This window comes from Schistocerca americana, chromosome 1 (assembly GCF_021461395.2).
Source record: "Schistocerca americana isolate TAMUIC-IGC-003095 chromosome 1, iqSchAmer2.1, whole genome shotgun sequence".
Classification (NCBI taxonomy): domain Eukaryota; kingdom Metazoa; phylum Arthropoda; class Insecta; order Orthoptera; family Acrididae; genus Schistocerca; species Schistocerca americana.
The window spans coordinates 933335248-933353013 of record NC_060119.1 but is presented as its reverse complement, the minus strand read 5'-3'; positions in this window follow the sequence as shown (position 1 = coordinate 933353013).

Genomic DNA, 17766 nt, shown 5'->3' with positions numbered 1-17766 from the left:
ACGATCAATGTTCAGGAAGACCTTCGAGGTTTGCTGAAGATAGTTTAAACGCATTAACCCCCAATGTTCCACGTCAGTGTACTCGAGAACTGGCAGATGTGATTAACTGTGATCATACAACCATCTTTCGACATTTACATGGAATGGGGAAAGTTAAAAAATCGAGTGACTCGTACCCCATGCTCTAAGCCAAAATCACGAAAATCAGCGGCGGCCATACCTGTATTTCTGCTTACTCGCCTTCAGTTGGCTCGTGAACAATACCGACTATTCCTATCTGGAAAGGGGATACGGGGTCTTTTGCTAATGCAAGGAAAAGAAAGGAATGGTTGAGGAGTGGTTGAGCCCAATCAAGGAAGCAACATCCTGTACAAAGACCTGTGTGCATCCTGAAAAGATAACGTTATCCATCTGGTGGAACAGTGACCGTGTGGTGCACTACGAATTGCTTCCCCGCCATCACTGCAGGCATTTATTGTCAAGAAGCGGGAATTCGTGCACACGCATTCTAAGAACAACGACCAGGAAGACTGCTAGAAATGATGCTACTGCACGGTAGCGCCCACCCGCATTCTGCTAGACTGACAAAAAATACAAGAGTTGGGCAGGGAAAGCACCTGATCTTGCGCCCTCAGATTTGCACCACTTTCGCTCTCTATCGAACAACCCTCAAGGAAGCAACTTTCCGGGTGAAAATGAGCTCCGAACACGGCTCGACGAGTTCCTCTCCTCGAAACCACGTGATTTCTCCAGTATTTATTAAAGTTAGGTGTAAACGCTGTGAACTTATGCACCAACCCAATAAATATCGCTCCCCTTTCGAATTCACTACAAGCTCCACAGACATATTGGAAAATGAGAACAATGACTCTTCTTCTGCTTACAGTTGACTGCATCTACAACTATTAGGGCTTATTGTCGTCACTGTTTTATAAGTTAATGGGAATTGACGTAGCAATCTACATCTACATCTACATTTATACTCCGCAAGCCACCCAACGGTGTGTGGCGGAGGGCACTTTACGTGTCACTATCATTACCTCCCTTTCCTGTTCCAGTCGCGTATGGTTCGCGGGAAGAACGACTGCCGGAAAGCCTCCGTGCGCGCTCGAATCTAATTTTACACTCGTGATCTCCTCGGGAAGTATAAGTAGGGGGAAGCAATATATTCGATACCTCATCCAGAAACGCACCCTCTCGAAATCTGGACAGCAAGCTACACCGCGATGCAGAGCGCCTCTCTTGCAGAGTCTGCCACTTGAGTTTGCTAAACATCTCCGTAACGCTACCACGGTTACCAAATAACCCTGTGGCGAAACGCGCCACTAGCCGGCCGAAGTGGCCGTGCGGTTAAAGGCGCTGCAGTCTGGAACCGCAAGACCGCTACGGTCGCAGGTTCGAATCCTGCCTCGGGCATGGATGTTTGTGATGTCCTTAGGTTAGTTAGGTTTAACTAGTTCTAAGTTCTAGGGGCTAATGACCTCAGCAGTTGAGTCCCATAGTGCTCAGAGCCATTTGAACCATTTGAACTGCCAACGTCACTAAATTTATGATGATGATAAGGAGAAAGGTGTGTTAGTTCTCACAGAGAAGGTGATGGAATGTAACAGCATGAATGGATGACTCACGATTAAGCAAGATAAACTTCATCATGCAGAGACCCGAAAATGTAAACACTCAAAACAATCATAAGGACGTCACTGAATACTCACTGACAACTACACGGGCTACATACAACAAGTGATCGATTCTCATAAGTTCACGTCCAAACAGCTAACAGAAATAAGTCTCAAACTCAAAAACACACGGATACTAAAACGACAGGGCGAAGACATTTGGGAAGACACTATCAAGATGAGTAAAGTTAAGTAGTGCTCTTTAAAGGGTTGAATGAAATAGTAATAATAAGCCGCGACCTCGTTCTCTTTGAAACGTTTTCCAGTTCATCAAATTCACCAACGTCGTTATCAACATCGACCATCTCCGTTTATTTTACCTGTCCCACAAATTCGTCCCCAACAGCATCATTGCATCCTGTAGTTACAAATACTGACACTTTTCCCACAGACTCTACACCAACACATCCTCCACATCCTCTTCCAAAACAACCTCACCACCTTACCCCCCTTGAGACAATAAAATACACTCTGAGATTTATCCTTCCTCTCCGTTTTAATTTACTCATCTCTTCCCATTGTTACATCTAGGTTCCCACCTTCCTCCTCATTCTTAATTCCCTCTAGGTATCGATGCGTGGGCCTCCATCGTTAACATTTATAGATGCAGAATTGCGAAACCCACTTTGTTTTAAGTTGAACTTTATAATTTATTCTGTAGCATTTTCGACAGAATTCAAAGAGGACTTCAACGACACAGCATGCGTGGAACTTGATCATAGCAACAAGATAAAAGCACCGCAAACCCCTGCGCCAGTGGCAGTAGAAGACATCACATTCACCACTGCCATATAGTATCAAATGGAGACAAGCATATAACTCAGTTTGAATAGTATAGCTATGTGCTTGCCGTTGTATGTGTATTAACTATAGCTATGACATCACAAGCCACGCCCCTCCCACTCTCATCACCTCTCCTAAGCCACAACCCTTTTTTTTGAGAATAGGTCAATCAGAGGGCTTTTTTTTAAAAAAAATACACACGTACTTAGATCTCCCAATCAAAGCCCAATATTTGAGCGACCAACCACATTTTTTAACATTTTTAGTCCACAGCACTTGACCAATCAGAGAGCTAAGCCAAAACATACATCTTTTGCTCTCCTCCAATCACACTCCAGAGTTTTACAAGTCATTAGAATGAAGCAGCCAGTCAAAGAGCATCCTACATCACGGTTGACATCATTGTCTCAAGCAAAGCAATTAGTCAGATAATCCAAACATGCTTTCTCAACATGCTGAAAGCTGTCAAGGCCAGCAAATCAAAACTTGTTCCATCAAGCAAAATGCTTAGACAGCAGGTTGGGGCTACAAGATGTCTGACAAATAATCGCCAATTTCACTGAGGCAACTGTAATGTTCTGGTGAGTAGCGTTTGCCTGATCACCTGTGAGCTGCATACGAGTAACTCGTTGTAATGAAATTCCGATTCTTTATGCAAAGGTATTGAAATACTGGTGTAACTTACAGTATTTCCCCATCTGTAAGTCTGTATTATTTATCAAATATATGTTAGCAGGCTCAAACACAAACACACTCTCTCTCTCTCTCTCTCTCTCTCTCTCTCTCACACACACACACACACACACACACACACACACACACACACATACACACGATAGTTACGAAGTGCCACTACTCTCTTTCCGCGTCTAAACTGTCAGTATTATTGCTCTACAACACACATGTTACCTAAAATAATTTGCCAGCTACTGCAAGAGGCCGCTATTTTGTGACTTAAACTTGACACCCAAAACATGACTGTGGACTTTCAGTTAAGTGCCAAAATCCTATTTCCGTGCCTAAATTGTCTGTATATTGTTCTGCGAATGTACAAAACGTGTTAGTAAAAATAATGTGTAAGCTACTGGTAGAGAGCAATTATTGTGAAACGTACACCCAACGTCTGAAACATGACTGTAGACTCTCAAACTAAGTGGCACAGTAATACTTCCAAGTCTAAATTGTCTGTATTATTATTATATAACTGCACAGTACAGATATTAGCTAAAATAACACGCTAAGCAGGCAATGCAACAATAGTTGACTATTCACCTTAGGCCTAAATGAGGATACGTTACTGGTGATAGAAAAACGAGCTGACGAAGCACAATTTTATGCGAGGGAGGGGGGGGGGGGAGGGAGAAGACAATGCATCAAAAAAAATACAATTAACGTTACTGATTGGCAAATATACTTTTTGATGTTGAATTTGCATGTGGGAGCATGATTATTCACTGACATTACATTTTCCGACACTCTAGCAGAACAAGCTGCAATAAAAATGATGCATTTTGACGGGGTATCCAATGTGTTGTATCACTTAAACCACTCATTTTCGTAATATGCAAGTATAACTTCAGAATTCAAGAAGTAAGATACGTAAACATAACATAGTCAAAAAATGACAATGATAAAGAAGCTTTCACATAAGTTCGATCACTAGAAATTTCGATCTTTGTACGAAAACAGAATTATGTATGAAAGTACGTAAAGTTATTGGCAGTACTGTTGTAGCTTACACTATTTCCACATCTAAACTATCTGTATTATTTACAAAAATACGCAAAAATAGAGTATACATGTGTATTGCAATGTGAAAACTCGCCTGTTGGCACTATTGATACAGCTTATAGATTAAGTTCCACGTGAAAACGAGCACAGTCTGAGTGTTGAAGAACACTAAAGAAACCAAAAATTATATTATTTTTCGAAATGTGTAAAGATTCGTTCTATAGCAACACAAAACACACGTGATATTGCTGATCTAACTTACAGGTTAATGTGCACTTGGCTAGGACTCATTTATGTTGCCACATAGTGCAAACCACATCACACTTTGATGAAATAGTATACAGAACATCAGTCATGCACACCCGTGCAGGTAAGGAACGAGGGTTCCTATACTTTCAACTATCCGCTTTCAACTGCTTTTCAGAGTCGCCCAAACATCATATCGAGTCCATGCCAGGGTACTAACTTTATCTGGCAGCACAAAAGATTAGTCTTTTCTGCCGATAACGCTAACTTATACTATCATCATTTATCCACTTCTCTATGCGAGTGTGAATTTTCAGATGAACGGCAGATTACCCACAAACAAAATCTTGCATGGGAGTTACGCGTTACTTTGCAGTTTTTATAAGAACCATTTAGAGACCCGTTGCATTTAAGGCCTTGCTATGTTGTTGATGCAACGAAATGCATAAAGTATGAAATGCATTGAAATGTAATATTTGCAGAACATTGCTTTGGCTAATCTCACTCGGTCATTCAAGCTGCCTCGTAGTGAAATATGGATTGTGCGTTTCTGTCTCAAAATTGTTAATTGCAGGTCTCTCATCATTTGATATTCTTTTTTGGTGAAAATTCGTGTAGTAATTTTGGAGATTAGCATGCTCAAACAGACAAACATGCGCAACAATTTTAGTTGTTTATTATTAGTATAGAATAGACTATTCATAGATCAACAGTACAGGTATAATCTCAGGGCTGATTTGGGTGAAGCTAGTTACAACGCAGTAACTAAAACTGTGAGCCTATTGTGACTCACTTTTCAGATTTTCAGTGAGATCACTGCATTCATTTAGATTTCTATCATCACTTTGTGACATCCTCATTTTCCATTCCACGTCGGATGGACTTTCTTGAGGCCCGATGCCTGGGTCTTTAAGCGTCTGATTGCGTTTCTTTGCCTGACCACAGTTTCCAAATGTTATCTAGGGCGCACCAATTCTTCTCACCACATGATGGAATCGGTATTACTTGCTGTTATGAGCAGCTGATGCGATGTCGGCACAATATGTCGATTTCCGCTTATGTCGTGTGTCTGCCCGTTGATAGCGGACAGACTTTATCTTCCTTGCCCCACCGCTCTAAGGCGGCGATTTCAGCATTTTAAGTTCTTCTTTCTTCTGCTGGTTGAAAACCGGCCTAATCCCTCCCCAGGTAGAGCGATCCCTGTCGGTCAGTTCAGAGATACTGTTCTCGCACACGACATCCGCTGGCTGCAATAATTAGCTCTCTTCGGTGCCGTCTACACGATATCTGGAAGCTGAGGTCAGACGAAGAAAGCACAATCAGATGCTCAAAGAGTCAATCGTCTCACCTCAAGAAAGCCTATCCGACATGGAACGGAAAAGGAGAATGTCACAAAGTAATGATAGAAATCGAAATGAATACAGGGACCTGATTCAAAGTGTGAGAAGCGAATCGATAGTAGAGATCTTTGTGCGAAACGGCGTTTAAACCAATTAGCATGACACGTGATTGATCCATGAAACCGAAAAGATGCCACCCATTTCTCATTGCCCTCTGATTGTTTTGACTGAGTCTTCATTCCTCACTCCCTCAACCTTCGAGTCCTCCTCTTAATCCTCTCTCACTCCTTGTTCTTCGTACTGCCGCTGCACGGTAGTTTTATCCCATTCTTTCCTCCAGGGCTATGAATTCCCCGTCTTATCGCCTCTGTCATCTGTGGGCTCAGTTTGTGACCTCACCCAATGATCCATGGCCACTGGGTAACCAACCCACACAGTGTGAGTTCAGGGTGACAAAATGTGTTGTAAGGTCCATGAGTGGTGGCTGGCGTGTAGGATGGGAACTCCCACAGCACTTTAGTGTTGGCTCCTCGTTCTACTACACTGCTGGTTCCCTAGCAGATTGCATGTCAGGTTTTCTTGTGTAAACTGTTAAGAATTTCTTCAAGTGCATTCATTAGTTGTCGAGCCGACTGCTTTCCAACAACAGACTCGCTTATTTGTAACAGAAATGCCTGTCAGCCTTCGTTCGAGTGTCCTCGACGTTTGGGGCTCGGCGGTGGCACCCTGCTCTCAGTTTCCAGACAGCACAACCGTTTCAAAGCGATGTAAACACCTTAGTTACACCGCGACTGCCTGCTTTTTCGGGATGTCTCAGTATGCCCAGGTGTGGCTTAAGCGGATCATTTGTCGAGAAGAACTGGCCGTGTAGTATTACAGCTTTACTTCTGCCAGTATCTCGTCTCCTACCTTCGAAACTTTACAGAAGCTCTTCTGCGAACCTTGCAGAAGAGCTTCTGTAAAGTTTGGAAGGTAGGAGACGAGATACTGGCAGAAGTAAAGCTGTGAGTACCGGGCGTGAGTCGTGCTTCGGTAGCTCAGATGGCAGAGCACTTGCCCGCGAAAGGCAAAGGTCCCGAGTTCGAGTCTCGGTCGGGCACACAGTTTTAATCTGCCAGGAAGTTTCACAATACATACAGTTCCACACAGTAAATGGAATAACACCATTAACAAATACAGACTTCGATCAGAAATCGGTAGATAAGGTAGAACACTCAAAATTTCTAGGTGTATGCATTGATGAGGGGTTGAACTGGAAAAAACACTCTAAAGATCTGCTGAAATGTTTGAGTTCAGCTACTTATGCTATTAGGGTCATTGCAAATTTTGGCTATATACATCTCAGTAAATTAGCTTACCGCGCATATTTTCATTCTCTGCTTTCGTATGGCATCATGTTCTGGGGTAACTCATCATTGAGTAAAAGAGTGTTCATTGCACAAAAGCGTGTAATCAGAATAATTACTGGAGCTTATCCAAGATCATCCTGTAGACACTTATTTAAAGAGCTAGGGATCTTCACTATAGCATCACAATATATATATACAGACTTATGAAATTTGTTATTAACAATCCGAACGAATTCAAAAGTAATAGCAGTGTACATGGCTACAACACTAGGAGAAAGGATGATCATCACTACTCTAGGTTAAATCTAACTTTCGCTCAGAAGGGGGTAAATTATGCTGCCACAAAAGTATTTGGTCACTTACCTAATAGCATCAAAAGTCTGACAGATAGCCATATATCATTTAAAAGGAAATTAAAAGAACTTCTGAATGGCAACTCCTTCTACACATTAGATGAATTTTTAGATGTAGTAAGTGGGTAATTTCCTCAGCCCCCACCCAAAAAAAATTAAGTGTCATGTAATATTTTGGGCAATGTAATATCTTGTATAGACACCTTTTATTAACCTGACATGTTCCACATCATTGTGAAGTGTTGTACTCATGATCTATGGAACGAATACTAATCTAATCTAATTTAATCTGCCTGTCTACCTTTTCTTCCCACCTCCATCTATCTCTTCCTCCTCACTCACACTCACTCTTTTCATCTCCTCTTCCCCTCAGTGTCCGTTTCCTCTACCTACCCTCTCTGATCGTACCTTCCTTCCTCATCCTTCTGACCATATCCCCCTCCCCCTCTATTATTCCATTTCTGCCTTCTCTTCTTCCATTTCCACCTGCCCACAGTCCTACCACACGTTCCACCTGTCTCATATACCTCCCCCTCCTCCCTCTCTCTGCCCACTCCCTTCCACCCCTCTCTCTGTCCATTCCCTTCTCTGTCTCTATCAGACCCTTCCCAACAACGCTCATCAGAACGTGTAGGCGCTGCAATAAAGCTCTATAAGGCAGGCGGATATCACTCCCACATCGCAGCTGTCACGCAGGGCACACTAATCATCAGGGGTTTGAAAAATAGTTTGTTTGCCGCCATCAAATAAGGCTGATGAAGCAGGATACTGCTCCAACACGACACACCTGTCTAGCCAGGCAACCTATGTGTTGGAGCCCAGGAAACTGGTTCTTACCCCTGACGTGAAAGCTGCCCTGCAAAGCAGGTCTATTTGGCACTTCACTACTGTTCCTGTGCAACATGTCTATCGTGCAGGTCAGTCTATACGCAAGGGGGGGGGGGGTGAAAACCACGTTTCTGCCCATATCAGCCGTTCCTTTTGGAGCTAGGACTTTATAAACCTCACAGTGTTGGTACTGCTGTGGCAGATTAAGTTGAAATCGAACCAGGGGTTTGGGAGAACAACCCAGACATACACAGGGCATACACTCTAAAAAACCTAAACTCCAACTGAACAGGCCATGAAGAGCCAAAGGTACAGTATTATATACATGACTGATTACAAGAGAAGGGCCCATCCCACATTATTGAAATTACTTATGTTACTTTAGAAAGACGATGTTTTTAATGGCTGTAAAATTTGCTTTGCCTGCTGTGGTGAAAGACATAGACTTAAGCTATTCAGATGTTAATGGTCAAAAAAAGTTAATGGAAAAGACGGATGTTACATAGGTGTGCAGATTTTTGTGGAGATCATGAGAGGGATGTTCGAAAATATTCTGTGGCTAAAGGACACTTGGTTTAACACCAGGCATACGTTACATAGAGATTGGAATATTGGAAGTTCTGCTTCACACTGTTACTGTTTCGTTCGCAAAAGATAGGCGATTATCAAGAAAAGATGAACAGTGTAGTTTCTCAGAAGTACTTTGAAACATCAGTATGGGCAATCCTTACAAGGCTCTTAGTCGTTGTTACGGATAACAACACTCCATGTCACTGAGTTTGAGAGAAGTCAGTCAGTTAGGATCCGTCAATTAACAGACCGACAGGTTTCATATTATGCTTTTACGGTATCCTGGTTGGGAAGGGATGAGCTCAGTGATGATAAATGACACAAATAATCGCATGAGATCGATGATTAACGCTTTACAACATCTCATTTTCCATGTAGTTTAGATACATTTCTCTGAAGCAATGGTCGAGCGCTTGTAATCAGTCATAAAGCCTTTTGTTAGATTTTCGTATGGAGACGTCCTGACTGTATGGAGACCGCTTCCTTCTTTTCAACTCAGCCTGAAACAGTCGGGGACCGCCTTTTATCGCCTGTTCACAAAATGCTGGTTGCGCCTACGAGGCCAGAGACGTTGATCGTTCAGAAGTACAGCAACTTATGCGCCTCGTGTGGTGAGTCAGCACCATGACGGCACGAGACGCTACAGCGAGACACGCCCCCATGTTTTGATAATATAGCTGGCACGACGTGCTTGTTTCGTGACGTGCAAATCGGAACAATAGAGATGGGACTCTTGTTCTCTGGCCGAAACTATTCATTTCAAAAGGTGCCTCAGAATGTCACCCTATCGCCGACAAGACACCGGCCACGACTCCACACGCAATGGAAGAGCGGTGAGGCGTCGCTGATGATTATTGCATTCCAGTGCTCACAAAATAGTTATTGTCACGACGGATTGATGGCACACAGTTCTGTAAACAACAAACTTTTCCACTCGTGGATGGTAAAATCTGATTGGCCACGCACGAAACTTCATATTGAAGGGGAGAGCAACTTCTTTGAAATTTTATCCCTGCAGCGGAGTGTGCGCTGATATGAAACTTCCTTGGAGATTAAAACTGTTTGCCGGACCGAGACTCGAACTCGGTACCTTGTCGTTTCGTGATCAAGTGCTTTACCAACTGAGCTATCCAAGCACGATTCACGCCCCGTCCTCACAGTCTTGCTTTCTCCAGTATCTCGTCCCCCTACCTTCCAAACTACACACAGGCTCTCCTGCGAAACTTACAGAACTAGCACTTCTGGAAGAAAGCATATTGCGGAGACATGGCTTAGCCACAGCCTGGGGGATATTTCCAGAATGAAATTTTCATTCTGCAGCGGAGTGTACGCTGATACGAAACTTCCTGGGAGATTAAAACTTTGTGGCGGACCGAGACTCGATCTCGGGACCTTTGCCTTTCGCTCAGTTGGTAGAGCACTTGCTCGTGAAGCACGAGTTTCACTTAGTTCATTCGTTAATTCAATTAGTCATTTCTCTTTAGTTCATGAGTAGATGACAATGTCGTGATTGCTTTTCCATTGCCAAGAAGATGTAATTTCACCTCATGCATGTTGAACTAACGTTTATGAAGAACGATGTTATCAAAGAAATTGTTTTTGTCCCATCAGGTCGAGTAGTTTTTGGTCGAGCTCATTCCAAGCGACACCTTTCGTTCCGTCTTGCTAATTTTCCTTGTGTCCGAGCCAGTAATGTACCACGTCCAGTTTTTATGTTCCTTGAAGATAATGTTTAGAGATCCCTTGTTGATATTAATGACTTTTAGAACCTTTACTTCTGTTCTGATATTCATGTGAAATACGAGGGTTGTCCAGAAAGCAAGTTCCGATCGGTCGCTAAATGAAAACCATAGGGAAAATCAGAAACATTTTATTTGCAAGAGTTAGCTATACTTTCCAGATACTTCTCTACATAGTCGCCGCTCTGACTTTGGCATTTGTCGGATCGTTATGCCAAATTTCCAACACCATCGTCATAGAAGGCAGGCGTCTGTGCTTTCCAATAGTTCTCTACGCTGGTCTATAGCGCGTAGCCTGCGTCAAGTGTTGGCTTCGTATCCAGTGTTTCATGTGAACAGAGATTATACTCAGGACGACCCAATTAGGGCTGTGTTACGGGTGATCGAACACTTCCCATCGAAAAGGCTGCAGGAGCGTCTTCACTGCCCCTGCAGAGTATGGGTGAGAATTGCCATGAAGAAGGAAGTGCATGGCAGTTGTGTTCGGTGGGTTGCACTCATTAAGGCAAAGCCTCTCAGCGGCCCCCCCCCCCCCCCCCCCCCTCCTTGCCGGGAGACATCGTTGTTCTAGGCACTTTTCCTCGCTCACAGTGCGCTGAGAACTGAAAAGAGCGTCTTGATGCGATCGACGGTCCTACTAGAGACAGTACCCAATACATCTGTGCAAAGCTTCATCAGGTTTTCACTGTGGTGTCTATTTCCTACCGATCGGAACTTACTTTTGGACAACCCTCAAATCAGATTATCTAATGTATCCTGGGCTCATACGTATTTTCGTTTTAGTAGAGGTTGCAAACAAACCCTTTACGAGTTGTTCATGTTAAGACTCAAACTCTGGCAAAAAGAAAAGACATAGGCACGAATTTGTTCGATTTCCTCCTTGTCATTGCCATTTCAACACTATTGAAGGTGTAGGAGTAAAATTGAAAAAAATACGTTGCTGCAAACAACCGAAAGTTCATCATATCTGAAGTTCAGACTCTTTATGTAGGAGCTGTCAATCATTTGACTAGTGAGATCTGGAAGAAAATAAACACCTCTTTCGTCATCGGAGAGGCTGCCAAGAAAGAAGCCGTCGTTGAGGACTGAAGGTAAAATTTAAATGCACATTTAGCAGGAAAAATTTGTTCGAGAAGCGCAGAATAAAACAACTCGCAATCATATTCTGACAATAACATTGTAACCTCCGCTCATGTGTCCTAAACGCATGTCAGCCAGTCGTTCCTACTTATTGTGATTCCAATTAATAAGTAGACTGAGAATTGTCGACACAGAGTTCAAAACTAATGACCCAAATTAAAGTTTAAGAAAGGGATGTATTCCAATAGCATTCATAAAGATACAGCGGAGAGAAGGCTTCATGTCGAGTTAATACAACTTACGGACAGAGACTGCAATAAATGAACGTAGGAAACAGCACCTGGATTATTGACATGCTCGAGAGAGTCGAATTCAAGAGGGAATCCCAACATGCTGGAGAGAGAAATGAACCCATGAGATAGCGACCAAGTTGAGAAAGTGGCTCTGATGACTGTTTACTGCTTGGCGGAGGGCGTCGTCTCGCGGTAACGGCATGACGTAATCGCGTGCACCGACTGAGAATAGTGACACCGACGCGCAATCGACGTCAGTGGCTTCTGCTCGAAGAAATGCATAGGCAAACTGTAATCTGACTCTAGGTGACAAGCGCCACGAACAAATGGTGTTCACGTCTTGAGTCGTGTTGCAGCTACTGTTGGTCCAAATAGAAGCTGGTAAATTGGAGTTGGTGTGGCTGCCCTCTGAGGTTTTATGACTTCAGAAAGCCCGCACCCAGGTGAATATCCAGACCCAAAATTAGGACTAGTACCAACACCTGGCTGGGGCGGTGACCAAGAACTGTCTGCACTACTCAGCGAACCGACAACGTTTTCTCTTCGCAGTACTTTCACATCCAACATTAACTCCTCTCTTGGAGGAAGACAAAAGGTCGTTTGGCGTCTTATTTATCTGAATGTGATAGTTGTCGCCGTATCAAGCAAATAATTAAATCCTCTTAAAATAAATGCACGAGAATTTAGGTTCTGGAAAACTGCGCTCCAGTAAGTCAGAAATTTGTCTATTATGGTTTCTTTTCTTTCTGAATTCTCAAATCAGGGGTAAATTTGCATTTAATGGTTGGGGAACCTCAAAATTAAATTAACAATCTGATTATAAGTTCACCAGTGAGTCATTAGCCAGTAACGGATCCAGAATATGCACTGACGTGTTTATTAACTATTTAGAGTTTCTTTCTTTGTTAGTACCCAATTGTAGCGTGTGCGTCCCGATGCGTGGCGAGTCGGGTAAGTGTCGTTGCGCTAAAGTGTGAGCGACTTGTTCTATTACTGTAACTGTACTTTACTAGGAGAACGCCGGCCGCGGTGGTCTAGCGGTTCTAGGCGCTCAGTCCGGAACCGCGCGACTGCTACGGTCGCAGGTTCGAATCCTGCCTCGGGCATGGATGTGTGTGATGTCCTTAGGTTAGTTAGGTTTAAGTAGTTCTTAAGTTCTAGGGGACTGATGACCACAGATGTTAAGTCCCATAGTGCTCAGAGCCATTTTTACGAGAACATGCCATCGACCTGTCATGAAACTGAGAATTGGGTACTTTCTTCTAATTATAGCTGCTAATATACTGATAAGTTATTCTGTCGCTCATTGTAGAACAATTCAATAATGAAAATGATATAAATTTTTGCTAAAGAGACATCCACAGCTGTTCTGTAAATTCTTGGTCATCGAAAATACCGCTACAGGTGTATCAATTTTTATTACTGATCTTTTAAACACAACACTGTTTCGGGATCTCAGACCGATCTCCAACTTACACTGTAAATTAAAACGAAGCTAATGAGTATTATAGATACTGAATTATCTTATCGATTTCATGTATTAAAATCAGTAACTGAAATTTATGCGACGAATTGAATCCATGGAAGAATGAAAGCTGTGTACGGTGATGATTGTATCGACTTCAGTAATGTGTGACGTTGAATTGTTTGTGCTCGAAATGAAGGAAATGGTGTTGGTAACGTCAACGTTTAAGCAGAACTCTGAGGGGATGACCGCTTACGGCAACCGACGCGACTCTTCGGAATCGGGTTGAAGGACTCATCAAGGAAAATCGTCGCATAACAGAGACGCAGCTTTCAGGCAAGTGTGCCATATTACGAGAGCGTGTACAGGCCATCACTGCATAACTGCGGTACAGAAAATTGCGGGCATGTGTGTCTTGATTGCTTACTTCTAACACGAAACAGAAGAGATTAGACATCTGTCAACGATTTATTTTGAGTTTTGATTTTGACTGTGTTCTCTAACAACATTATGAAAGGTGACGAAAGCTGGGTTCACCATTTTTACCCAGAAAATGAGAGAGTATTACTGGAGCTACACAACAAAGGTTTACCGACGCCAAAAATGTTCAAGACCATGTCATCAGCAGGCAAACTTATGCTCCTAGTGTTCTGGGATGTTCAAGATGTGGTGCATATGATATTCATGCCTAAAGGCACCACCATAAATACTGCAAGTTGCTGCGAGACTCTCAGAAATCTGGAAGCACGTATTTGAAGAGTTCATCCACATATAGAGCACCCTCTTCTTTAACATGACAGTGTCAGACCACACACGAGCGCTGCAACATCTGTGACAATCCGATGTCTTGTGTTCACTGTCATCGTCCATTCTTCATACTGTCCCAACCGGGCCCCATTAGATTAACAGGTGACTACAAAACTTAAACAACACTTTAGAGGACTGCATTTTGATAGTGATGAAATGATGCAAGCAGAGGTGAGGTTGTGGGTCTCTCAACAAAGTCAGACATTCTACAGTGATGGCATCAACAAACTGGCCTCTCGTTGGGAATAATGTATTCGTCCTCTGGGTAACAACGTTGAGAAATAAATATGTAAACATGAAGGATAAACATGTAGAATGTTAACACAGCTTTCTTATTTAAAAAGCCTGAAGAGTTTTCACATAAAAAATTCGAAGGCATCGCTGTTCAGCACGTCCTCGTACATCCGGCAACATGAACTGTCAGTGCCAGGCCATCGTTTCACGGACAGTTAACAGAGAATGAAGGATTAAAAATCCCGTACACTAAAAGGAATCAGAGTCTGATGGTAGATACTATCGTTACAAGTCAAGAGGGCAGAATTAATATGAGAAGAATATTGTTTAAAGGGATTCAGCCAGAACTCGGACATATCTCCGCAGAGAATTCAGCAGAATTATGTTACATATTTCGACATTCATTCCTAGTCACACCGATAGTGAAGCGAGCGATATCATATAGTGAGACCCCAGAGTAGGTCATTTCATTGCAGACACTATTAATGAAACGTGTTATAACACTACAACACCGTACCTCATAATTGTCACAATTTGTTACGGCACAGAATAGTAAGGGGTAGAAATCAGAAACAAGTTTATTACAACTCACTCACATTGCCTCGGGCAAATTCCTATCACAGAGACGGAGGCGAAACAGGAAGTGAGTCATTACGTCGCATGTGGGTCAAGTTTATAATACTGTCTGTCGAGTAAGGAATAAGCATTCAGCAGAAAAGAGGACTGAAAACCAAAGCAAGCAAGACAAGCATATTCTTTAGCTCGTAAGGCATGTTTCAAGGAACTGTATCTATTTCATAAGAGCACACAGCAGTTAACAGCCTATTAAATGAATGGTAGCACACATTACGAACCAAGCCTTGCGTCACAGCCTCATTCTAGCTCTCTTTAAATATTCCAGTTCTTGTCATAAGCTGGTCATTGGGATCGATGGCATTCACAGTAATACCAGTAGATTCCATGATTACGATACTGTAGTGAATCTATGTCTTAGATGCTCCAGTACAGTCTGTGAACTAGCCGAAGATGTACTCAAGATGATGGCCTTCACCGGATGCTGCTGGCCGCCTACCATCTAGTGATGGAGAAACTGGCTGTCTTCTGACAACGCCGTATCGTAGAGTGTTGCCTCAATCGGACTTCAACGTGTAAGCCAGCAACAGGGCTTCTTGTGGTGCACGTTCCTGCTCAACACTCAGGCGCCTGTGTGTGCTGAAACCTAGCAGGAAGGGGGAGGAGGTGAACCGATCACACGACTACCGACACCAGGTACATCGTGGATGGGTCATCAAGGGTCATCGTAGAATTCATAGTGGAACCGAGTACACTCCGCAACCGGTGCGGGATCCGCTCAGCGCTGGGCAGCCAACCACCACCCCGCTCGCCGGCAGCCGCTGTGCCGCCAGAGTCGCTGACATCACCTCTTGGACGTGTGAACTCTGAGCTGACTCGACGGACGTCAGCTAGAGTGCAACACGCAGCTGAATTAGAAACAGGCGAGGCTGCTGCAGAAGAACGACGACTTGTAAACATTATAAATAAATAAGTAAACTCCAATAATATTTTACTGGCGTCTTTGATGTTCCACAGGTTCCCAGCACCTATCCTCACTTCAGTCAGAGGTATCTCCACTCGGCCTTCTGTATGTTATTTATTATTACAATATCCATTTTATTTTCTGAATATAAATGTACGAATTTTATTATTAATGATAATTAATTGAAGGGATGTAATATATATTTCTCCAAACAATTTGAAATCAAGATTGTAAAGGGGTGTAGTAGACATACTAGCATTGCCAGGGACCTTTCGGTATTTAGAAATCAAAAACGTTGCTAAGAGCATGACACTAACAAGGTAGAGACACGACTGTGCCTAGACAGAGAGTGTAGGAGTTGCAAGCTGAGAGTGATTGATGGCGGACGTAGAGTGGCGATGTTAGCCTGCACAGTTAAGTTCATTGTCGATTTTGTATCCAAATTGCCGAAAGGCATTGTGAATTTACGAGCAGGCACGACTACTGTTCGGCCAAAGTTAATACAGTTCACACGTTGCTGGAACATTAGCATGTTCCCAATTACGTCGCAACTGCACCTTCAGTACAATGTAAGACTGAACTGTTTACCAGTGTAGTACTGTAAAAGACTTTCGGGTGTCGTAGATTCAGTATTTTCTATCACTGTAAAACATTATTGCAAGCTATAAATAGAATTCAATGTTAATGATTTTCCCAAGTCATCAACCAACAGTAGGACCCTTTTCCTTATTGCTACCGGGTGACTGACTATTAAAAGACATATTATGTAACCTAAAAGAACTTGACTGTACTAGCTCTAGAGGCTCAGACGTGACGTCACGCGTGCTGCACTGCTGTTGAAATTACTCTTTAATATTTTATAAAATTTTAGTCTTCAGTTACTTATTTGAAAGTTTATTTCTGTTAATATTACCTGTAAAAGTAACTTATTGGTGGATTTGATAATTTCCAAGAATGATTGCCTATCGAAGTCGCGGGGTCCAAACGATACATATCAAACGTACGATCGTAAATCCATCATGCGGCTCCGGTGGCGGGTGTTGTGATCGATTACTTGTGATCGTCATTTTTATCTGTTTTCCGTCGTTCCCTTAGCTGCTCTAAATTACATACCTCCATGAATTATTTGTGAGTTGCTAGGGAAACCCAGACGATTTATGTCGTTAGTGAGTGGGATGCCTGGTGTTCTTGACGCTTATTCAGCGGATTCTCTCATATGGAAAAATCGAATTCCATGTGTATCCAGCGTAGAAAATTATTCGAATTTTTGTCGCAAATGTGGAGTACTACCGGGCGAGGAAAGAAGGAGCTGTGTAGACTGTGGCGAAGTGTGTAAAACTTCGTAAGTACAGTTTCGATGCTGAAATACTGTTACAGTTTCATCGCAGACAGTGCGGAAAACGAACGAGTATCAGGAAGAATACATGGTTCAATTCTTCCAAATTATCCATCCAGATTTCCGTAATGGACTATCACATGACGACAACACCGACGACGAGTAAGGTTAAGTCGTCTCCTTTGCAATTACAAGTATTTTTGTTACGCTCTTCTTTTGTCATTGCTACAAGGACCACTGCAAACATACAACACCCGCCACCAGAGTCGCATGATCGATTTACGATCACACGTTAGATATGTACCGTTTGGACCCCGCGACCTCGATAGGCAATCATTCTTGGAAATTACCGTGGATTTTCATTAATCTGTCTTTCTTCCTGTGTTATTGACTCGAGTG